The sequence below is a fragment of the Pseudorasbora parva genome, chromosome 4 (genome assembly GCF_024679245.1).
Source record: "Pseudorasbora parva isolate DD20220531a chromosome 4, ASM2467924v1, whole genome shotgun sequence".
Classification (NCBI taxonomy): domain Eukaryota; kingdom Metazoa; phylum Chordata; class Actinopteri; order Cypriniformes; family Gobionidae; genus Pseudorasbora; species Pseudorasbora parva.
Window position 1 is genome coordinate 54,503,631 of NC_090175.1, and position 25,891 is coordinate 54,529,521.

Genomic DNA, 25,891 nt, shown 5'->3' on the forward strand with positions numbered 1-25,891 from the left:
GGGTTTACTGCCTAATCCTAATTATCAATCTAATTTTTAACACAATACAATAATAATTACAATAAAATGGCCTTGCAAGATCACCCTAGAACTTCATAGCAACACCCTGCGCAAGTATTTTACAGAAAAGAACTGCATACCTGATACATTTTGTGACGTTAAACCTAGCGAACTCTATCAAAGATTCCTTTAAAAGATTCCTAGTTTAATATACTTACATTCTGCTTTATATAAAGTGCACCTTCTAGGTCAAAGAAAAGTGGCCCCAGATGGGCTTCACTCATCCAACGGTGTATTCTATTATTTAGCTACATTCAGCCGGCCTTTTGTGCAAGAGAAATTAGCTCATGCTGAGACATTACAGAATCGTCGATAAAATCTTGCCTTCTAGTACATCACCAGATCTGAGCCCAGAGCTTCAGACGTGTGCAGATTGATTTTATTAATGAAGTGCACCGCACTCCAGAAAGCAAACAGATTGATGCTTATCAGTGCAGGGTTCTGACTGCAGGAGGAGATCTGATGGCAGATATCTGCTGCATAGTTTGTCAGCCATATTAAATATTTCCCTGCCAGTTTTTTTTGTGTGATTATATATTTTTTTCATGGCCCCCACAATATTTTTGTTGTTTGATTATCTGTACATGCAATATATATAAAAAAAAACTAAAAATACATCACAATATTCTAGCTTTATGCACTCTTTCTTTATCAACACTTAAATGAGAGTAAGTTTGCAACATTGCAACATTTTGAACAAAAAGCTGAGAATCATGTTTTTGTCAATGGATCAGATTCAGAATGATGATCATAACACAGATGGGGGCCTATTGCACAAAACTAGGATAAGGGATTACGGATATAAGGATATATGGGATATCTTGGTGATCTTGTCTTCTGTATGCAAAATTTAGTACACTAATGTCATGTAAACGTACCCTGAAGGCACACTCACACCAAGAACGATAATGAAAAATAACTGTATATTAACGGATAAATTGAGCCAGGATCACCAAGATATCCAGGCTTAATCCCTTATCCCAGTTTTGTGCAACAGGCCCATGGAGTCCATCATCACCCCATAGCTTGACAGTCTTACAGCTTATCCTGAGTCGACATTTTGGCAGTTTTGAATGTTTGATGGTATGTTATTTTACATGTGCGTAAGCAATGCTTCAATCATTTGTTTCTGCTTCTTCTTCGCCTGTGTTTTGATCTGGAGATTCTGTACTCTTTCAGAAGGTGTGTCTATAGTGCCCCCTCCTGTATAACAGGGAGCCAGAAACATTTTTCAAGTGGTGGGAAAGGCCTTTAACATGCTAACATGAGTAATGTTAACATGAGTGAGCTTCCCAATTCTATTTATAGACATATTCTCTAAAGTCTGTACAATATAAGATGTTTGGATTAAAATATCCAAAAACCACTAGAACAATGTTATATATTTTGTTAACTTGTGTACTTTAATGATCCCAAATGTTTTCCAATATTGTTTAAATCCAGAGTAATTTTGAACCAGGACATGGTCCGTGTGTTGCCTAAAAATGACACCATACCCGCATTACCCTTGATTTCTGGTTTTATTTTGTAGAAACCATGGAAACACCAAAGACGTTTTACACAGGTGAGCAACTGTTTGGACAATTCATGGACAGAAAACTAATAATGGTTATACAGCTCAGCAAATCTGTTTTTCTTGATTTATTGTGAGTACTATGTTTTACCATGCCTAATGGTAAAGCACTCGTCTGCGGCTGAATACAAGCTCTGTGAAATCCAGGCGTCATCAAGATATGCCTTTGTTTTAAACCTCTGGTGGCAAAAATTACATATTTTGGCTTTATCATCTTTTTTCATTCTTGCACACATTATTATTATTAGCATTCCATGTAAAATGTTCTAATGCACAGCATACCTGTGGGGCAGCCACTGGTAAAAAAAAAAATAATAATAATAAAAAACAACACATTATTATATACATTTTGAAAATACATAAATTGTTGTATCTTACACGGGTCATTTTTAATCGTTTGTTAAACTTTAATAAATTGTTCTTAAATACAATTAAAGTTTGTATCAATTCCAAAGTGTTTTTATGATCCATTTACACAGAAATGTGTTCTGCTCAGTGCCGTTTCTAGGCATAGGCAAACTAGGCGGTCGCCTAGGGCGCCAACAGCTGGGGGGCGCCAATGAGCCCCCACCCCAACAAGATTTTATAGTTATTTCATATATATTTTATTATTAATATTTCGTACTTTTGCTATTTCAAGGCATTATGATTAGTTGCGATTATTTGGAGTGAAGTCGCCATGGTGATAGTGGCGCTGCTGTAAAGAAATGAGATCATGTAGAGGGCGGCAGGGAACGTCGTCATCCGTGGCGTTGTAACGCTTGTGTCCGAGTGAAAAATGCGGATAGCTCCTTAATGTAACTGGAGTGGATGCAAACACGGAGGCGATTAACATAAAACAGATCGCACTTTATTCCCCGCTGATCTCTCATTACAAACTCCCTTTCCGTCCACAGCATTACTTAATAAAACAAAATAACTGACTGTTAGCAACAGAAAACAGAAAACAATCCCCACAAATGGGAGCTCAAGACTCAGTGCGCACATCCACAGCGCGCGCAACTCTTAAAGGGGCCACACTATATTTCTACTCGTTACAGCGTGCTTTAGTTTCATCATCATGAAAGGTCAAAGCCATCAGGGGCTCAGTATCGTAAAAAGAAAAAAGAGGAAATATAAAAAAAGAATGCGAAATATACAGGTATGTTACTTATTGGTTACTTGTTCTCTACTAAGCTGGTCGCTCTATCATAACGTTGAGCAAAACATTACACTGAATATTAGTACTGGACGGACCACACGCCATGCTCATCTCAGGTGCAGAACATTATAGCAGTTCATTTGAATTTTTTTTTTTTTTTTTACATCAGAGATAGCTGTTTAGTGTAAATTGATCAAGTAGGCTAATACTGTCATAACCATGGGCCTCACTAGGCCCTTTTTTATGAACTTATGCATCAGCCCCCCCTAAAAAAATATGTGATTAACCTTTAAAACATATGAAACTGGCGCGAGGCTTCGGCTACGGCTTCGTCCCGTCTTTTAGTCTTTGTGTCACTGTGTTCTTCAATCCGCAGCGGCGCCGAGTGACATGGTTTTTTAAGCTATTGTTATCTAATTTTTTGGCCTTCAAAACATCTTAAAATACACATGTAGATCATAGAAATCAAAATTTTCTCGGGGGAGCATGCCCCCGAACATCTGTGATCTCAGTGATAATAAACCTAGTTACATTATTTGATTAATGCATGTATAATATGCCCATGAAATAAGGAAGTCATATTTACTTAATAAGTTGTAGTTTAAAAAAAAAAAAGGGGGGGGGGGGGGTGCAACATATGAATCTCGCCTAGGGTGCCAGAAAGGCTAGAAACGGCCCTGGTTCTGCTCATATTTCATGACATTCTCTGATGTCTTAATCTTTTTTTTTTTAGCCTTGAATAAACTAAGCTTGGATGCTTAGATATTTTTACTGAAAAACACGACAAAAATACCACCTCAGGAAAGGAATTTTCTGGTGATAGACGTGTATGTACACAAGAGCCCTTGAAGAATTATTATGCAATTAGCCATAAATATCTGATGCAAAGTGACATTAATTCTTGTTGGCACAGGAAACCTGTACATGTGTCGTCATGCGAGTATATTAGATTTCTGACATATAATAATGATATAATGGGATTAAAAGGTGTCGGGTGTCACATTCTGCAGAAATAAGCTGCGCTAAATGACACTGAGGTTATCTGTGGAGTCAACAGCAACAGCCAGAGGCACGACATTAAAGAATGTTTATTGACGGCGTGTCAGAGTTTGAGGCCGCTTTGCCCTTTTTGAAGTGCTAATCTGTGAGCACGGGCTGCAGAGATCTGGAGCGGTTTCGCACGGTGCGTTTGGTTAGCATTCATAAGCTGTTAGTCTGGATGCTGATATTAACACCTAAGCATGGATGCTTCAGGAGGGTGTCGAGATAAACACACAACAGTGAAACCAACAGCGAAGGCGGATGAGACGTATATGGAGATATTTCATGTTAGATCCGGTGCATGTGGGATTAGATTAACTTTATGTAACACAAACTGTCTATCAGTTTCTCCTTACAAAATACTGCCCATGGGAAGAACTAGAAAAACGTATGCTACTTCTTAAAATAATACTTGGAATGTCTTGTTTCTTTTCACAAATCTCCACTCACGTCTAACCCATTTTCATAAACTTGTCTGCACTTTTAATTACTGTATTTGCATCATTTACTGTGGTTTAGTATAAGCGCTGTAAGACAGATAGTTCTTTTCCTTTTCTCTGGCAGTGCAATATCAAATAGTCTAAATGTCTTGCAACAGCATATGATACAATTTGCTCTTCAGAAATGTTACACGTGTCAGATGCTTTGGAACATCGGGTGAAGACGTGGAGATATTAGACGAGAGATGGTCCGTCCTGCTCGTGTCCCACATCCCTCTCAAATGCATGACCACACATTTATCATTTAACTTACACAGAAGTTCTGCTCATATTTCATGAGTGAGTGCAGCTATCACTAAAATTATGTATTTGCATTTCCTTCTGGTCACATTTTTTTGGGATAAACTGTAGGCTAATATGGGCTTGACAGCTTTAAATTTAGTGAAGTGGAAAGAAACATGAATTAACACTATGACATGATTTAGCTTTTGGGTAACAAATTAGCAGGATGATAGCATGGTTTAATATAGATTAGCATGTTGTTAGCATGTTTTATCATTTGTTATCATGAATTGGCATGTTACCGGCATTATTTATCATATTGCTAACATGATGTAGCGTTGTTAGCAATTTTGCTAACATGTTTTATCATGTTAGCTTGTTTTAAAGTGAATTAACATTTAGCATATTGCTAGCAAATTTAACACATAGCTAACATGGTTTAGCATTTGTTAGTAAGTTGTTAACATGAATTAGCATGTTTTGCTAGTATGATTTAACATGTTGATAGCATGATTTATTACACGGCTCTGTGAAATACTTCATTCTAATTGAGCAATCATGAATTCCAGCAGTGTGTTATTCCCAGATAAAGACTGCCAAAGGGAATAACACACCGCTCACCCGGGTACTACGAGTTATCTTGACCGGTACGACTTTATGCTTAGCACGCCACTCTGCTGGTGTTTACTGTCTGGCGCCATCTTGTGACTGAAAAACACGTAATAATGGAATTGGCTAGAAATATTACTTTATAAAGTTTTAAATATGGATTTTTTTTTTTTTAGCATCAATTCACGTCAGAATGCCTTTATTAACAGAGCCGTGTGGAGAACATTATTTGATGGACAGATGCGTTTTTATGGACTTCAAAAACAGAGCTACTACTGCTATTATAAAGCTTGGATTAGCCAGGAATTTAAAATATAACTCTGATTTCATTCATCTGAAAGAAGAATGCCATATACACCTAGGATGACTTGAGGGTGAGTAAATTATGGGTGAACTAACCCTTTCAGCATTCATTTCAACATATAAGGTTTAAATCATTTTGGAACTGTTTTACATAAGCTTTGCATAAGAGTTAATAAAATATTTAATCTCAAGACAATATTTTGTGTCTAATTTACTTGAGACAAGTAGCCGTGTAATAAGCGGGATAATGTATATATCCAGCCGGTTGTTATCGCAGAATAAACCCCTTCAGAGTGACTCAAGACTCCTGATCTCTCTGTCGGGGTTTATTCTGCGATAACAACAACGGCTGGATGTGCATTATCCCTTACTTAACATGTTGGTAGCAAAAATTAGCCTGTTACTAGCATGTACTAAGCTAGTTCATAAGCTTTGCTATTGCTAGCTTGTTTGCTTTGCCACATAGTGGATAATGCTTAAATACTGTATTGGAGTAATTGCATTAAGGTTTGATCCTCTCAAAGAAAGCGTATGGGACTATTATGTTTTTTAGAAGAGTCTGAAGGTGTGAACAGAGTTTGGCGGTTGTAGAGTTAAAGCAAAAACTTTATATAAAGGAAGATTCCTGTTACTTATAATTGTGAGAGCAATGCTCAATATGGTGAATAAGCCCGCCTTCTAAATTAGGAGCCAATCGTTGATTAGGAAAGTCATTGCGTCACTGCAGCTGCAATTAGAAGCTCCGGTTTCTATAGAAACAGGCAATGTCCTGAGATACGTCTTCAGGATTGCATGTTTAGCTTAAAAAGAGACAAAAAAAATCATGATTGGAGTGCTTGGAAACAAAATTTAAGACAATTGCCAAATTTAATTGGCAATTTCAAATATGAAATGTAAGCGTAAGCTTGGCGAACAGTTTTGGAGATTCAAATGTTTCCCCATTTACAGAGATGAAGCTGCATTTGCATGACCGTGAGGCGTTTCAAAGATGGCCGCCGAGTCAAACGACTTGTTTTAAAGCAGGAGTTTAAATGTTTTGTTTTGGAAGACGAGTCTTAAATAGGATTTCAGTATGTTGGCTCTGTCAAGTCAACATAACTACAGAAATGAATTACAGCTGTCATAACACGCAGGCATTTTTAGAATACAATTACAATGTAAATTAAAATACAATGAGTGCACTGCATCAAATTATTCAGTATTTAGTTAAAGATACCTAATATTAAGTGTGACCACAAACAAAGCATTTTGATAAACATTTGCACAACAACTACTCTGCATAAACACCAATACAGTAAAAACAAAAACAAAATATTTACACAAAAATGTATGTCCAGCAAGACCACTAGATGATGCTGCACCTCTGAGAGAGAGAGAGAGAGAGAGAGAGAGAGAGAGAGAGAGAGAGAGAGAGAGACTCCCCAGGCAGATGAGAGTGTGCCAAGCTCGCATATAAATAAATAAGCCAACTCATGTTTCAAAGGTGTATTAAAATACATGATGTGTATTAAGAGAAGCCTTATGTTAGCGGTAAGTGAGTGTCTGTATATTGGGCAAGCGTTGTGCGCTGGGAGAGGCTGCGGATCGTCTAACCGTTCGGCCACACAGATCATTAGCACACAGGCTTGCCAGAAGGGATGAGTTAAGGGCAGGAGCTGTTATTCGCTTGGGTCTCATTGCTCAACACCAGTCCGAGCTCGACAACAGCCAGACAGCGGAGTCCGAACGCTGGGCATCATTCCCTACATGTGCCGTGGCTCGACACGTGGGTTACGAGCAAATCTACAGCTCCTCAATGACATGATGTTCTGGGATAAAGTATTACAGCGGTTTAAAGGAACAGTGCAAAGTCCGAAATTAAAAACTGTCATCATTTACTCACCCTCATGTCAGCCCGTATGCTTTTATTCCTTATTTGAAATTAAAAATAAAGCAGTGTTTGGATAAATAAATGTTATTTGCAGTCAACTGAATGGAAAAGAGGAAAAGCTGGTGTATTATTCATTCGTAGCACTCATTTAGAAAGCATCAGGGCACTTTCTCAGTCTAGACAACAACAGCTGAGATGTCATTGTGTTTTCCATGGAGAAGCATACTTATTTTCATGCGACTGTGTTGCAGTAATTACTGCGCCAATTCAAAAACACTCCAAAGTATTTCAGTATCTAGTCATTGCTGATCAAAAAAATTATTCAATTATTTCTTTTTCATTCACCATAGTCTGACTAATTAAACTACATGTCTCTTCTTTTTGACTGAGTAACCAAACATCCTCTAAAAGTCCAGTCTCCAATAATTACGATAAAACATTGAAGGGTTAGTTCACCCAAAAATGAAATTGATGTCATTAATGCAAACAAAGCAGAAGGCCCCAAACACGTGGTAAAATCATTCTAGTATTCAGCGTTCGATCGATTGTTGTTTTTATATAATGGTGACAATAGTGACAAGATAAAGATAGACGGACTGATTGTTAGGCTGCATTAACTTGGTCAGCCGGATCCGGGAACACTTCCCATAACACCTGATGTACTCGTTAAATCATAAAAAGAGTGGCATCCACACTAATGTTAGTCTCTCTGTTTATCCCGAGGTTGACTGCAGTCGGCCGGATCCAGGCCGTGTCCGGATCGGATGGTGGACCTGCGTCTGGACATGACCAGCTCATCCTGGAGTGTCTGCTGAGACCGTGTCCATTAGTGTCTCCTCTGAATTTGCCTAACCGACACGTCATCTTCACTAAACCCATCTCCGGCACAACGGCTCCGATCCTTCAAATATTCATATTCTTCTGTAATTGACGTGTCATCCTTAATAAACCCGTCTCTTGCTTGATACCCAGAAATGTTGAATATTCTGATCTAATATGATTTCTGACCTGTAAGGTTGCCAGAATAATAATCATACACTGTGTGTTAATAGGCCAGAGGAGAACTGGCACCCTGACTGAGTCTGGTTTCTCCCAAGGTTTATTTTCCTCCATCACGCCCTGATGGCGTTTCGGTTTCTTGCCACTGTCGCCTTTGGCTTGGCTTGCTCAGTTGGGGACACGACAATTTCAATTTAAGTTTAACTAAATATCCAAATAAAATGAATTACTAAATTAACTGTATCAAATATATCACTGATCTGCCCACATTGTCGCTATATGATAAATTGAAATGAGCTGATGACATCACTGTTTTCTCCAGAACAACTGTACAGCCAAATCAAATTTTGTTGCAATATTGTCCTGTTTAACACTGTGAAGCTGCTTTGAAGCAATCGTCATTGTAAAAGCACGATATAAATAAAGTTGACTTGACTTGATGGACGGATGGACAGAAACATATAGAAGGACTGACAGAGAGAGACGGACGGACGATAGATTAGATTGTTTGCTACTTTTGCTATTTCTCAAACATATCTCATCAGAATAGAGGGTCCGAGCTGTCTGTTTTATATCAAATGGATATAAATGTGTCTGTAACCACATAGCAGCAGAGTTTAGCCTCTGGACTCCTTTTCACTTAAAATAGGAGGAAATGTTTGGTGGGTACAATCCATCATTGTGGTGCTAAATGTGCTCGGCACCATTTAGACCTGATAGTGCTCTCGCTCACAGGGGAATACAAGCACGACCCATCATTGCTGGCCGGGTCTACATGCGACTTTCAACCTTCAAAATTCCCCCACAACTGCCCTCTATTAGAAAGTTTAGGAGATGACATGTCCCAATTTATAATGATTTTATTCCCAGTTGAGTCTTTTCCTATGCTATGAGGTCCTTGCCTACGTAATGATACGTTAAGAATTGCATGACTAAAATACCAGGCATATTCATTATAGAGAATACTGAAGGGCATTCAACAATCATAGCAAACAAAAGATACTTTTGGAATGATTAAATGTTGAAGGATAGTTCACACAGATGATTTTTCAGATATTACATAGAGTGAATTCAGGGTAATTTGGACACTTTTTCCAGTCATCTCAATGGCAAAAAGTGTCCCAATCACACTGAATTCAGCCGACCAATTAGCACATAAGTCAACATAAAAAAAAAATTCAACCCCTATTTAGTTTCACAATAAAAGTTCTGGTTCTTATGTTAATTTGTCTTACACTTGTCTAATAGATCTATGCTTAAAACAAGAAAGTAAAAAAACGAATCAAATGTAGTGAGAAAATTTGTCTAGCTTTGAAGAAAATATATGTATTTTTATTGAAAACAAGATCAAAATGCTGAATATATAAAATTATACATCTTATGTATGTATAAATACACCAATTATAATGTTTTAGTTTATATATGGTGCATGATGAAGAGATAATCAGTAATTCACTTCACCTGTCAGTGGTCATAATGTTATGCCTAATCTGTGTATATCCAAGCGAAACGGCTTCTGGACAAATGTAGGAGGGCACTTGATTTTGGCCAATGGGACAGGTTGCCCCGTCCTCGTCATCAGAGAAGAGATGTCGCTTCAAGAGGGAGGAATTATTCTGATTCAAGATTCGAGAGCACATGAATTAAAAAAAAAATAATGATGTGCACGGATAAATGATTTATAATAATACATACTGGAATATTGAATTTTGGTGACGTTAAAGAGGTGACCTGAGAGTTGGCCCGCATTAAGCACTTACGACAGAGTTAAATGGCATCACTCAAAGCACCGCCGACTTCTGTAACGGTGAAAACAAAGTTTACAGCCTCGTCTCTTGTGTCTACAGCTCACCCTTCCCCAAAGCCCGAGATCTTGGAAGTGATGTCAAATGTCAGTTGAACCAGTCATGCAAGCCGCTCGCTCTCGGCTCCGCATACCAAGTGCGCGCTCGCTGCTTCATATGGGGCCGGCTTTGGTGACCCTTCTTAGCGACTGATCAAATGGCTGGCGAGGCACGTCCCCTGAAGCATTCCTTGTGAAGTTCGGGGGCCCACCACGACCCCTCAGAACAGTGTTAGCAGGCCGAGCCGTGTGAAGATCTGAGCCTCGTACAGGTCAGAGCTCCTCATTAGGACTATTTGTTCTTGTACTCCTTTCTCCCTACGGGAAGGAGCACAGTCGTGTTAACGCACCCGTCTCATGCTGCTATAGATTAGAAGTGTGGAGTGGATTTGGCTAATTGGACGGGGGATTACCCAGCGTGATGTTTCACTGTTTGTGTTTTCCGCAGCGAGGAACACGTCCCCTGGCATTCTGTATACAAACAGCATGTCCGCCCGAGATGATATTCGGCTGATAAAATCCTGTGTTATGATATTTGCTCATCAGAAATCAATTGGACTCCAGCCGAGTGTGTTTGAATGCGGGTACTTGACATGAAATACTTTACATGTAGTGCGGTGTGACGTGCTATAACTATTTTAAACTGCATTTTTTAAATGCAATTTTAGTCAAATGTATTAAATGGATATTTTTTTAATCATTTGTCACACTGATTTTTTTTTAAACATTTTTTATTAAATGAAAGCAAAAAGCAATCACTTTCCCTTATACATTTAATCTTAATTACAATGAGTTTATCGCTTTAATAGGCAATAAAAAAATCTACTGACTGATAATAATAAACTGACAATTAAAAACTAAAACAACTTCAAACTATATTTTACTTTTTAAACTGCTTTTTAAATCTGCTTTATAATCTCTGTGTGTGTGCATGGCAAATAACTTCCATTATATCTCATTATACGAACCCAGGTTAAAATGTACATCAATTTAAGGCTTTTAAATTGCATAATGTAAAAAAATAAAAAAATAAAATACACATTATATTTAAAGGAAGGTTATGTTAGCCTAGAAATCTAGATGCACCCTAGCAGCAGCAAATCTAATCTGCCCGCGGGTGTCGTCTAGCAACTCTCAATACCCTTCTGAGCTGTAGTCCCCTCACTCTTGCCGGGCCAATCACATCGTGTATAGAGTCGGTGGGCGGGGCCATAATGACGACGGCCGAGTTGCGTTTGCGTGCTTCTAGTAAACACAGAAACTGGCGAACGGCGGCGGTCTTTCGAATCAGCTTTGACCGCGACTCTGGAAAACTTGGAGTTAAGCTTTTCTCAGAGAAAAGAACATCGAACGGCACTGAAGTCATTCAGAGTTTTGTCGACCAGATACGGCGAATGTTTAATCTGTCAACAAGCTCTGCTTCACCTTCGTTGCTCTGGTTGGTGGTAGCGCTATCCTATCACGTGCAGAGGGAGTTTGAAAGACAACCGTTTATCCGCCCCTCGGATTGAGCCCTGTCATTGGTGAGTTTCCAGACCAAGCATCTTGATGTGGGTCTGGCTTGTCAGGCTAAGGTTATATAAGATTGTGGCCAAAACTGGTACTGCAATCACTTTCAAATGACTGTAGAGCGGTGTATCCCCTTCCCCCTGACCCAAGGTTGCCAGATCATCTGCAGGATCAGCAGGAACGTTTGTAGATCTGCAGCTGTGATAACTAGAGCAGATTTGGCAACCCGGATGCCCAAACACTATTGACTTCAGTTCCTTTAAAATAAATTGCTGTTCTTTTGAACTTGCTAATTCATCAAAGAATCCTGAAAAATAGAACGTATCACAGTTTCCACTAAAATATGAAGCAGCACAACATTGATGGTAATCACGATCAGCATATTAGAATGATTTCTGAAGGATCATGTGACACTGAAAAATCAGCTTTGTATTACCGGAATCAATTACATTTATAAATGTATTACGATAGAAAACGGCATTTTAAATTGTAACATTTTACTGTATGGTTTTATTAAAGGAACACAGCAACTTTTTGGGACTTTGGCTTATTCACTTATTCACCCCAGCGTTAGATAAGTCCATTCTCATCTCTGTGCATCCCATAGCTCTGTGTGACGTACCCAACACTAGCCTAGCTTAGCACAAAGACTGGAGGTAAATGGCTCCATCTAGCTACTGCTCAATAAGTGACAAAATAACGGCAACATTTTCATATTTACATGTTGTGATGTCTGTGGTTACATCGTGTATTAAGACAAACGGAAAATGAAAAGCTGATGATTTTAGTGGTTTACTCACCCTCAAGTCAAAGATATTCTTCTTTCAGAGTTATATTAAAATCAGAGTTATATTACAAATGTCCTGGCTAATCCAAGCTTTACAATGGCAGTTTCTGTTTTGAAGCTCATTAAAGCAGCACTTGGCTACTTTTGCTCTCGGGGTCCCCCTACAGTTTGTAAAAAATAATGTCCTCAACTACTGTCGTAAGATCAGTCATCCTACATCAGGGGATGCCATCGCGTGTGCATTTGTTGACATGACAACCCTGATAGCCCTGAACTAGTAATGCGCGGGTCGTCTCATAACCCGCGGACCCAGTATGTCTATTTAATGGTCGCGGGTGCGCGGCGGGTTGTAAAAATATATACAGTGGTGCGGGGCGGACCAAATAACTTCATAAAAGCGGCCCGCAGGTTGGTGCAGCACTAACAGTTCCCCTGAACACTGAGGAGGAGTTCAGAGTTCTTCTGGCGGCGCGTGTGAAATGTCTTCATCCCTGGTAACGTTACAGTCAGTGGCATGCTTCAGCATGTCATATGAATATAATTTCATGGGTTTTATTTTTTTCAAACGCCAAATAATCACGATGCTCACGTTTACAAGCCAGCGTCATTATAGTAGTCTATTGGTTAGCGTTTTACAGAATCTATATGATACTTCAGTTCAATGTTTGAGTGGTCGGTAATCACCGTAACAAGCAGGACAGCATCGGTCGGGCACGCCTCCTTCAGCTCACGCCGACGAGCAAACGCTGGTCCAATGTTGATCCTCGTCCTACCTTTAATCCCATCATTTTTTCGTTTCCTCTTATTTCTTTCCTCAAACAAAACCTTTTCTTTTTTATTTGTCTCTGCTGCTTCGGACATGACTATATTATCCGACAAACAAAGTTGGGCTCGCGTCTGAATGTAAGGAAGTGTGGGTGTTGGTGGAAGTGACGTATATGCCGTAAAGCAGTCGAATTTTGTAGTTCTTTTTGTTCTCGGGTTACTACCCGAAACCCGAAGTCTAAAAGTACGATTAAAAACGATACAGACCCCATCAAGCTATGGCAGACGTGTCATTCAACCTATTGTAAGTCGATTTATCATCACAGGAGTCTTAAAAAAATATATTATGAAGGTTGAAAAGTTACCTAGTGCTACTTTAAAGTGCATCTATCCATCATAATCGTACTCCACACAAAGTGCCTCCAGCTCCGGGAAACCGCCATCCACTGCCATTATAAAGCTTGGAAGAGACAGGATATTTTTTTTTATATAACTCTGTCTAAAAGAAGAATGTCATATACACCTAGGATGACTCATGATTTTTGGGTGAACTATCCCTTAAAGCAGAGTTTACTTTAAAAAAAAAAGTACACTTCAAACATCAACATTTTTGACCCAAACTTTTGAAAATGTTAAGTTAATCAGGATCAAGTCAACATTTAGACATTTATTTGAGCTTCCAGTGTTTGCACTGAAAATGTTCTTCTTGGCACACTTTTTTCTATTATGGACAAACTCCTGATATGAACACAGCAGTCGTGGGACGTCTCGATTAAGAGCATGAATTAGCAAGTTGCAATCACCGTGTCAAAGTTCCTGCCTAAACACACGCATGTATTCAGATGAGACGGGCGTCACATTGCCTTGTCTCGTCATCTGCTTTCTCATGAAAGCGCCAGTGAACTGAATGACACCGCTGAGGCCGACCCTCCACATTAATTCAGCGCTTTTTACAGCTCATCTTCTTGACGCTCCCTGCCAAGAGCTGCAAGCCAACCCCAACAGGATGAGCTGCGAGTGATGTAGCCTCTTTCTTTTTAGTGCCTGTCACTGCGGACGCTCGTATATCAGAGCAGAGCTTTAACGTTTAGCTCAACATTTAATTACAGCCACTTTCACAAGCAAAACAGTTACAGTTAGGCATGCGAGGAGAGAAAACAGTTTTGTTGTGAATGTCACAGCAGCAACTAAACAATCTGGCTTCCTCCTTACGGCTTTCGGCTTTGTGGATCACAACTCTTCATTGATAGACTGCTGAAGTAGACTGGCCTCTTGAGACACATTTCAATCCATTGACATCCTGACTGCCAAGTAGAACGGTATGTCTTTTGATCAGCTAATATGTGACCCTGGACACCAGACCAAACCAGTCATAAGGGTCCATTTTTTAAAATTGAGATTTATACATTATCGGAAAGCTGAATAAATAGGCTTTCCATTGATGTATTTGTTAGGAAAAGACAATATTTGGCCATGATACAATGTGAAAATCTGTACTCTGAGGGTGTAAAATAGTCTAAATACTGGGAAAATTGCCTTTAAAATTGTCCAAATGAAGTACTTAGCAATGCATATTAATTAGTACTAATAATACTTTTTTTTTTTAAATATATTTAAGGTAGGTCATTTACATGATCTTTACTTAATATCATAATGGTTTTTATTCAGGACAGTACTAAATAAATAATAATAATTAATCATCACTAACATGAGTTATTATACTCAAAAAGGGATTTGACTTTATATTTTACCTCTAGGGAATATTATCAAAATGATGTCCATTATAATTATGTGCCCGGTTCCCCAAAGCGTTCTTATCGCTAAGTAGTTCTTAACCTATTCCTTAACCTCTCTCTTAACCCTATGTCATGATTCCCGAAACGTTCGTACGCTAAGTATATCTTATGTAAGTCACACTTTCGTAAGGTTGGTCTGGACCATTCGTAGCGCTCTCTTAGCATTGTTTAAGCTCAAGACGCTAGTCGCCGCCACTTTAGAAATCAGCGCAGTACAGTACAAAATAAAAACAAGGATTTTATGTTATGGACATTTTAAAATATGTTTGCAATGGATACAGGCCTATTTATGAAGTTGACTTTATTTGTTATCAGAACTAATGTGGTGGTAATTAGTCTATTTTGTAATGTCATTAAAGCGTTTAAATTGGCAATCCCTTTAGATAATTAACATCTGGCAAACAATTTGGCTCTAAATGGATAAGATCTATAAATGGGTAAGCATGGTGGTGTCCAGTAAGCAACCAACTATGGCAATGATACAACGTATCCTTCTATTAAATCAAAGACGACGCTGGCCACGGAGATATTTAGTCCATGTCAATGTCTTTATTCGACAAAACTGAAGCCCTTTTGACATTTTGCCTGACATGGCTATATTAAAAAAATTTGCCTCCCAAGTGTGTTGTCCATTTCATTTATTTGAATTCAAAATCAACACAAAATAACAATGTGTTTAAATGACACATGATGTGTTAAGTAGTTCAACACAATACATTGTGTTCAAATTAACTCATCATTTTTTAGAGTGTACCATTAATATAAAAGTGTATTACATAATTTGTAGAAGTCTTTAAACCCATGTCAAGAACAACGGGATAAGGAGGGTGGATGATTAGCAAGGGATACCCGTCTACCCTTCACAACATATCGTGTGAATATATTACTGACAATTTTATAGCTTTAATATTCTATATTTTACGGATAACTTAAACTATCTTGAAATAAATGTTACTGTAATAATTTGAGGAATGTTTCATTTGCATAGAACGTGTTGTCTTTCTTAAAGCCGTAATGCACCTTCGCGTGAAGTGGAAAATCGATCTCGGAGCAATCGATTGAGCCCCTTCACTTGGGACAGCGCCTTTGTTAAGTCCTTCTTAGAGGCAGCGTGCTAAGAAGCTTCCTAAGAGACACTTCGGGGAACATACTTAGGAACATAAACAACTTTGGAAAGATATATCTTTTTGAGTCTTCTTAGCGGGCTAAGAGTGAGCGTTATCAGGAAACCGGGCCATGGTGCTTAACTGTACATTTCCAGCAAGTAATTGCTGGACAATTGAACACGCTGGCAATTTGGTTGGGTATTGTGAGCATTTTAACATGAACACCACAAAAATCTTTTAAAACGAACACAAGAACAATAGAAGTGAACAATAGAAACAAAAGAAAAATTCACATGTTCAAATATCTTGCCCTGAATACAAAGACCCTCATTATATATATATTTTACCAGATTTGGATTTTGATCTCCGTGTTCGGCTTTTCTTCATTAAATAAACTCGTGTGGTTCCCCTCTGGAGTTGTGAAATGACAGATTGATGTACTGTATGTTTTGTTATTAGCAAAGTAGAAAAATGTCATACTTTCCTGTTCCAAAACTCAAGCTACATTACAAACTATTCTAAACACTGCGGCACAAACGACGGAGAACAACTGGGTCCTTTCATCAGCGTCCTTGGACATTTTAACACTGAAATTACAGAGAAAGGCCTTCCTCTTGCATTTCATATCAATTCATACACTACAGTTCAGAAGTTTGTACGATTTGTAAAAGTTTTCTGACTTTATATCTCACAAATCTGACTTTATATCTCTCTCAATTCTGACGTTATATCAGATATGCTTTTATTCAGACTTTCATAATTCTGAATGTATATCTCATAATTCTGCTTCCATAAATTGATGTTTCTTTGTGGAATAAATGTAATAATTTCTTAAGAAAGATACTAAACTCAAACCTTTGAATGACAGTATTACGCCATAATTTGTCCCATTAAATAAAATGCAATAATTAATGTAAGAATAGTTTACACAGAAATATTCCATGTTAATTTGCTCCATATCTAGTCCCGTCACTGCATTGTGTTGCTGCTTATTTGTTCAAAGTTCTGCTCAAATCACAAAACTGTAATCTCTGTAAATCCCCTTCATAGACAGTCCATGAAAGAGGCACGTTACCTTCATATGAATTCTAAAGACACACACTCTCTAATAGTGTTTTAGTCATGCGTAATGTCTAAATCTGTATTGCTTTCTCCTGTACATGTTTAGTATTCCTTGTGTGTTTTTCATTTGCTATGCTGCTCATGGGAAACGCGTAGATGCACTATTTGCATCACATAAAGGGTTTCCTGGATGTGAATATAGTATGCGTTTGGCTGAGAATATCTCCAGCATCAATGGAAAGGTTAAGCGTGCTGTGGTTTCATTGTGTGCTGAGCCTTGAGCTGGGCTGTTTGTGTCAAAAAAGAGGCTTTGGGTAAAAGGTTGTCTGTCTGAAAATTTCTCAACTATGAACAAGACGATAAGCCAGCGTGGAAAGTTCCAGATAAAGCATTTCCCCATGTAGCTGGCCTCAGAAATCCAGTTTATCTATGCAACATGGCTATGAATATAATGTGGTTATGGGTTAGGTTGGAGTCTATAGACATATCCGTTTCCATGATAAATGCACAATGTATCCCGTGAATTAGATCAAAGCAGTGATCCATCAACACACACGTCAGCAATTCCTAGGAAATGGTAATGTACGTTAAATATAAAAGCTGAATTCTCTCTTGAACAAGTGCGGATGTCATAACGGGAGTGTTAGCTGCAGCGTATCAAAATAAAGATGCTTTCAGGATCTTCCCAGCGGTTCTGCATGCACATGAGAAAAGCGAGCGCTGCATGGTTGTGAGAGATTTATTATTCATGCAGAAAAAAAGCCCAGGCTCCTAGAACAGAGGGGTCAGGCTAACGCATCGGCTCCCATGATGCCAGTGAAATGAACGCCTCATCTTCTGTCTGAAGCTTTTCCCCTCGCCGTGTCACGGGAGCATGATCAACTGCGAGATACTCAAAGGATAGGAAAGGAAACTGGGAACGCCTTCCTTTTGATTACTCTGATTTCTGATACTAAAGAACAAATGAGGTTGCATGCACAGTACCTTTCATTTAGATCTTGCTCATCAAAGTGCCAGATGGTCTACCGATAGATTCCCGCTGGACCCGTGGAACTTCTCTATAATTATATGATAATATACCTCTGTAATATATTATAAAATGTGTTCTTACTTCATTAGCATTAAAACTGTTGAGTATTACCAAGGCTTATTTTTTCTAGCCAATTTATAATATTTATTTTTTGCACCTCATAATGAAACATCATAATCACAGCCAAACTGAACTTTATTAAACTGACAGATTGGCTTTGATTATATAATTTGCTAAAGGTTTGAAATGGTTACTGACAGTCATAGGTTGTTACAAAGAAGGTAGGAAATACACTTTTATGAAATCTTCAAGATATCTTATATTGGTCAAATTCTAAAGCAGCATCCCGTTGTTTTTTATCTTCGCATCACATTTTTTAAACTTTTTGAAAAGCAAAATGCTCTTATATGATAGTATGTTTACTCGTTCTCTGTGTTACCTGACACAAAATGCAGATTATAATTCCAGATTTGTGTGTTCCTGCAGGCAGTGTTTGACTCTGGTCAAGACTATCCAGTGGACTGGTGGGCGTGGCCTTGGACGACAACATACCCAGTGCATTATGGGTTTTGAAGTTTTCCTACCTATTCGACAGACGGGAAGACAACAGCCTTTTTAAAGCCTTTTAACAGCTTTTATTACCACTTGATGGATTTAACAATGTTAAATTGTTCTACATCTACGTCATTATTCTGCATTAATGAAAAATTAAAATAATCATTATAATTTTCTCCCTTGTGAATATTTTAGTGTGAAACAATGTTTTTTTTATTTTTTTTTTATAACATAAGCACAGATGGGAGAGCGTTCGCAGTATCTGTCTGCACTGTCCTTTGTCTGAGGGACTTTGTGGCACAGATGGCACATTCTCACAGTATTTGTTTTGTCACCCTCTTTATCTGACATTTAGAATAGCGATGCTTATTGCCTGGAACATCTTGAATTGCTGTAGCCCAGCTAAATATTTAATGGCATCTCTCTGTATTTGTTTGTTTTCATCTTCCCAAGTGCAATTTAATTTGTCATAAAGAAAGATCTAGATTCTGAATTTTGTAATTTCTGCAGAATTGGTGTTGTTTGTGTGCCTCATACATCTGTGTATAACACAGTGTCATATAAATACACCGATCATTGATATCCTGATATTGTGTTGGTCACACTTTTGCTGCCAAAACAGCCCCGTTGAGGCATGGACTCCACTAGAACCCTGAAGTTGTGCTGTGGTATCTGGCACCAAAATGTTAGCAGCAGATCATTTAAGTCCTGTAAGTTGTGAGGTAAGGGTCTTCATGGATCAGTCTTGTTTGTTCAGCACATCCCACTCGATTGGATTGAGATCTGGGGAATCTGGAGGCCGAGTCAACGCCTCAAACTCGTGCTCCTCAAACCATTCCTGAACCATTTTTGCTTGGGCACCCTGATTGGTCTATGGCCATGCCGCCCCATACACAACAAACTGAGATGCTCTGTGTATTCTGACACCTCTCTATCAGAACCAGCATTAACTTCTTGAGCAGTCTGAGCTCCAGTAGCTCATCTGTTTGATCGGACCACACGGGCCAGCCTTCACTCCCCACGTGCATCAATGAGCCTTGGCCGCCCATGAACCTGTCGCCCATTCACCACTGGTCCTTTCTTGGAGCACTTTTGACAGATACTGACCGCATACTGTAGTTACATAAATACAAAAAATTGTCATAACAAATGTAATATCCCCAGTTAATGCCAACTCAAGGTAAATGACGCTTATTAAAAATAAAATAAAAGAAAAAGAAAACTGGTCAAAATCTATTAAAAAAAATCTTATATGCTGTCAGTGTTAAAAATGATCAAACTTTAGCAACCAGAAAAAAAGGTTAATGTTATTATTATTTTTTTTTTTTTACAATGATCCAGGTCATCCGTCCCGAGGCTCTGCTGATGTAAGATGAAGTCATGGTAATGCCAGCACTGGTGATAATGGTTTTTGTTCACTGAAAAAGCTCAGTGATGCCTCGTTAGCACTTCTTAAGTATTTTGTATTTTTTTTTAATGCTCCGCTCTTATTAGCGGAGCCATTTGCAGATAGCATTTAGCGTTATCCATTTAGTTTGGCACTCTAAAAGCTTGCATTACTTACAGCAATCATAGTCTTCCAATCAATACTGTGCAAATAGCCGTTTAAGGCCTATCAGGACATCTCACTTTATGAAAGGCTTTTTGGGGTCTAAATGGAAGAGCTCTTGGTTGACTTTAGTGAGAGTACTGGATTTTTTTAATGTTACGTTCTCAGAGCCTGTCAAAACAAACCGCATGTGTCTCTATAACAGCTACACCCATGTCCACTGACAGCGGCTTTGCATGCCGTATTCGGTTAACCAAACCATGTTAAATCACTTTTGTATGATGTGTGTTAAGTTTTCACTGTAATTCTCCACTTGTGAATTTACTTCTCTCCTGTGTTTTGTTGCGTCAAACATCCTCCTGTAATACATTCCTAGAATTGTGAGCTTAATGAATTCCAGTTAGACATAAACATGTTTACTCTTGAACAGCAGAGGTTGTTGCAAATGCAGTTCGGACGGTGGAAAACAGCCATAAATTTGCTTCAGCCAGGAGGACTTTACATGTCAAGTGTGAGAGTCCTTTACGGCTTTTATGGGCTGATTTTGCTAATCCAGTGAGGACCTAACCCTCCACCGGAGGCCCGTAACGACACCTGAAGGTGTGATCTAATCATGACTCCTCTCTGTTTGCATTTTATTGCCAATTTAGCCGCTCCAAGTGCAGGTCTACAGCAATTGTGAAATTTTAATGCAAGTGTGTTTTTATTGCGTCTTTTCCAGGACTTAATGAAAATAGCTTCTGAGCATACTGAACATTTATGATGGCTGTTTTCTTGTTTTATGGATTACTGAATGGTTGATAAATTGCCGTGGAACAATTTCCACAGACAAAATATTGGTGGTCATAAATAACCACTAAATGACTGCCATGTTCATATAGCCTACCATGGTCCTTCAGTCCTTCAGTAGTTATCTACTCCTTATTTACTATACGTGGAGAATGCCAAGACGAAGGAAAGTACAAGACTTCCAAACACAAACGATCTTTATTTACAAAACTGGATTTTCATGAAACATTTAACACTTTACCTAAACGTAGAGAACATCGAGGACCATCTATGGTGATAACATCAAGACCGGACCAAGACAGAGTGAACACAAGGAACTTAAATACTAACACTGATGACAGACTATGACTTGTCATGGATGACAAGACACAGCTGACTGTAACGAGGGGACTGAAACATGGCGGGAAAACTAGAACAAAGGAACGTGGCGGAACAATTGCAGTATTTCTTGTGTTATTTAACGGGCGAGTTAGCTCAGTAATAATCACTGATTGTTACACACACAGGTGCACACTGCAGCACACACATGCCACATATTAATAATAAAAGGATTCCTCTCTGGAGAAGTATTCAGTCTTTACGCTCGCTAATTCCTCCATGGTGCAAGCGTAACTGACTTACGGGAATGGGAGACCCAAAACACACCCCATTAAGAGACCAGAGACAACCCTTCTAGACCATGTGCCTGGTGCGCAGACTGTTTTTTTCCATCGTTAAACAAGCAAAAGTGGATTTGGACACACCCTAAGTGCACCTTCGCCATGAGCACTCCGATCATTAAAATAGGGCCCATAATTACACTAACAATCACACCTTAAAATAAAGTGTAACCATCATGATCATTTTATAGTAATTGTGATACATGCAATGCCACTAAACTGTTACCATCGTCATATACCATGGTATATCCATCTAAAAGTATAGTAACAGTAAGTAGTAAGTAGTCCAGTAGTAAAGCTACAGTACGTTTTAGGATATTACTAGTTATATTGATTTAATCAAAACCAAACTCAGATAGTTTCAGCACTGTGCTCTTTTGCAGAGGCATCAAACACATCTCTAATTGAGAAGAGCTTTGCCTCACTGACCTCCCATCATGCCTTTAAAGAAGACCCAGAGAGCGAGAGGGAGGTACTTTCAACCCGAAAAACATCTGAACAGCAAGAGAAAGTCAAGAGGAAATGAAAGAGATGACTTTTTTGAGGTTCCTCTGTGGTTCAGAGAAGCGAGACGTCGCTTGATCAACAAAGAGGGAGGAATTCTGCCGGCCCCCTTTTGCCAGGACATGAATGGATTTCCCACTGGCATGGCATGTGGAGAACCACAAGTTCAAGGGACGTAGACACCATGAAGCGGAGGCATTTGTGATGCTCTGGCATCAGGGGTTCAGTTACGTTAAATTAATATGCCATCCGCTTTAGAATAACAGTATGACTTACATTAATGAAGGCTATTTAAATGGATGTGGTTACAAATTATTTGTCCTGAAATCCACCAGGAATGTATAAGCAGTGGTTTAAAGTGCCCCTATTATGCTCTTTTTTGGATATCACCTTTCATGTAGTGTGTAATATAGCTGTGTGTGAATGTAAAAGGTCTGCAGTTACTCAGTATGTGTTATTAAGCGATTTTGCATCCTTGTGTTCTTGAACTACATCTTCATCATCCGCCAAAATTCAAACGCCACAAATTTGTACTTTGCATTCTTAGAATTGAGAAACAGTCATTGTTTCTTACGTCCAGCATGAACCAACCACGGTTTGTCAAAAATTTGCATAATGTTAACTTATGTTCTTCATTGGCCGCCCGTGATCAACATCTTCTTTGCCCTCCCCTTAGAATCTGTTAGTTGCAGCTGAGACTAGAAGATTTGAGGAAGATCCAGGGCTGAAATCCAGATACAGTAATAGGTGTTTTGTTTAAAAAATGGTAGGCCAACGACAATAGACTGGGCCGTCTGACCAATCAGAGCAATCAGTGAAAAAAGAGCTGATGCTATAAGATTAAGTGTTTTTTGACCTTGGATGCATTTAATCGTATTGTAGGACACTACAAAACTAAATTAGGAACTTTAAAATAGCATAATAGGGACTTTACAAGATAGTTCTGCCAAAAATCGCAATTTTGTCATCATTTACTCATTAGTCAAACCAGTATGACTTCTGCAGAATGGAGAAAATGTCAATGTTTAGATATGTCCTTTTCAATGTAATAAAATTGCTAAAAGAAAAAAAGAAAAATCTCTTGTGCATATTATTAAATGTCTTCTGAAGTCATTTGATAATTTTATGTGATGACCAGACTCAAACGTAATTCATGACACAAAAATGGCACAAACGGTAATTTCTTCAAAATACACACCACCTTGAAATGTGATCCATACGACTCGTACACAGCTGCATTTGAAAATGCATGTAAAGGATATGCAGTTGAATGTTAAATATACATTTTATCAATGCAGTAAAGTCTTTCTAACACTACACTTTAAAAAAAAACGGTGCTATATAGTATTAAAAGTGGTTATTTGGCTTGTAATCATATGGGAACCACTTGAAGTGCTGTATAGCACTAAGTCTTGGTGATTCAGTGGTTCTTCAGCAGTTCTTCAGCAGTTCTTTGGGATGACTGAGGGTCTATATAGCACATTTACCATATCCAGAACCTGTTAAGCCCCTGTGTGGTTCTTCAGCTGTGTTTCAGTGGTTCTTTGGGGTGATAAAGGTGCTATATAGCACCACTGCCATACAAAGAACCTTTCAAGCCCCTTTAAAGGTTCTTTACACACCAAATAACCATTTAGCACCATTATTGAGAAAGAAATAAAATGCAATATGGCACCTCTTATGGGTTCTACATTGCACCTTAAAATAAATGGTGCTATTTGGCACCAAAAGTGGTTCCCCTATGATTACAAGCCAAAAACCACTTTTAGTGCCAAATTTTGTGGTATTAAATAGTGCATTTTTTTTTAGAGTGTACTAAATGTAAAGTCACATTTAACAGCATGTTTGCAGTTCATTCAGCAAACCATCCAAGACATTCAAACTGAAAATAAGCACATTCTTCCACGTAATTGACGGGATATTCAGCTTTCAGTTTGTTTGCAATTGAAATGTTGCTAATAATCCTGGAGATGATTGTGCAGCCAGTCAGCCCGTTTCGCAGCAGCGTTGATTAGTTTGCTAGATGTACCCTGCTAAACGAAAGTGGAAATGTGCCATTAAACTCTGTGCAAACGGTCCATTGTTACTGACATCAAACCTTACATAAGGGTGCACATCTGAATGTGAGAGGGTAAGAACGGCAGCTTAACTCATGGTCTGTTTTGCACACAAAGCCTATGTGTATGAAAAAGAGTGAACAGCATGAGGGTAAATTATTGTCAAAAACATTTTAGGTGAAATTGTCCCTTTCAGTTTAAGACTTTGTGCATGCCAAATAGCTTGACACTCAACATTAAACTGAGCATAACACAATATGAGCACTGTAAAACTGACTTTTCAAAGCTGTAAATAAAATGATTATTGACGTACACAAGAAAATTCTATTTCAGTCTTTCAAAATGCATTACTTGTTATTTCTTTGTGAAATTTACTAGCAATGTCAGAGTGAAAATTCTTTTTAAGAACATCATACACCAATTATTATTTTATTTCGATTTGTCTGCAGTGTGGTTGTTTATTCAAATACGGCATAAGGCTCAATAAAACATCCATAATTATATGACTGAGCTGGAAGGATGTTGGTTTAGAAAGGCCCATTTTTTGGGTCCTCCCCTGAAAATGTCTTCCCTGAGGTGGTTAGGAATCGCCCAAATTTATGCCCGTTGTGGTTATTCTGCTCATAAAAACATCTGCTGAATCTGCAAAACAGCATGACGCAGCAGCATGCCATGCCACGGAGGGAAAAAAGAGCCCGCTGACTGCACTGGTGTTTTATTCACCCTACTCAGCCGCACGGTAATTGTGGCTTTGGGGGAATAAAATATAGAGTGGCTATCTGAATGCACGCCTCCATTAAACTGTAACTTAAACCATCTGATGGAATGCCTTTGTGTTTTAAAGCTATTCAAACCTTTTACTGGCAGAGGCGGTTGGACGTTGTATCAGCCAGCGCTCCACTAACAGACTTTGGGTTTGCTTTTTTACAAGTGCTTCTTTCTTCCCAGCCACATCCTTTGTATTTTACACGGATTTAGCCCTGGATGCCGCAGCCTACTGACCATAAAATGTCAACACTGAGCAATAAAATGACAGATTGAGAAACGGAGGTTGCATGGCCACAAAAGGAAATAGTAGGATGCCACTTTTTAAAACACACTTTTTCATAGCTGATAACAATCTGAAAAGTTTAGATGAGGCTTTAAATTGGGGGCCATCTAGAATAGTCAGTGCGTGGAAGCATACTAAATTGCACAAAAATGGTGAACGCATATTTTTTTTTAAAAACGACTATAATTTAAAAGTACCTTTACATTATATATTGAATAACATGCTTTCGAATCAACTAGTCACATCAAACATAAAAGTTTGAATATGTATTAATAATAATAAAATATATATATATATATATACACTTATTCAGCCACAGCCGACACTGCTGCCCCACAATTGAGTAATACTCAGGTACAAAAGGATGCCAACAATATATTATATATTGTTATATAATATATTAAGTTCATTATTTCATTATTTTAATGAACGTTATAAGTTCATTATTTTCCATAATTTAAAGATAAAAATTAAACTTTCATATATTTTAGATTCATTGCACACCAACTGA

General features: G+C 38.4%; 1 protein-coding gene across 2 annotated transcripts in view; it reads right to left on the reverse strand.

The window, feature by feature from the left end:
* gpc6a (glypican 6a) overlaps positions 1-25,891 on the reverse strand; it is a 248,045-nt gene that overhangs the window by 13,294 nt on the left and 208,860 nt on the right. The gene's annotated exons all lie outside the window — the stretch shown is intronic.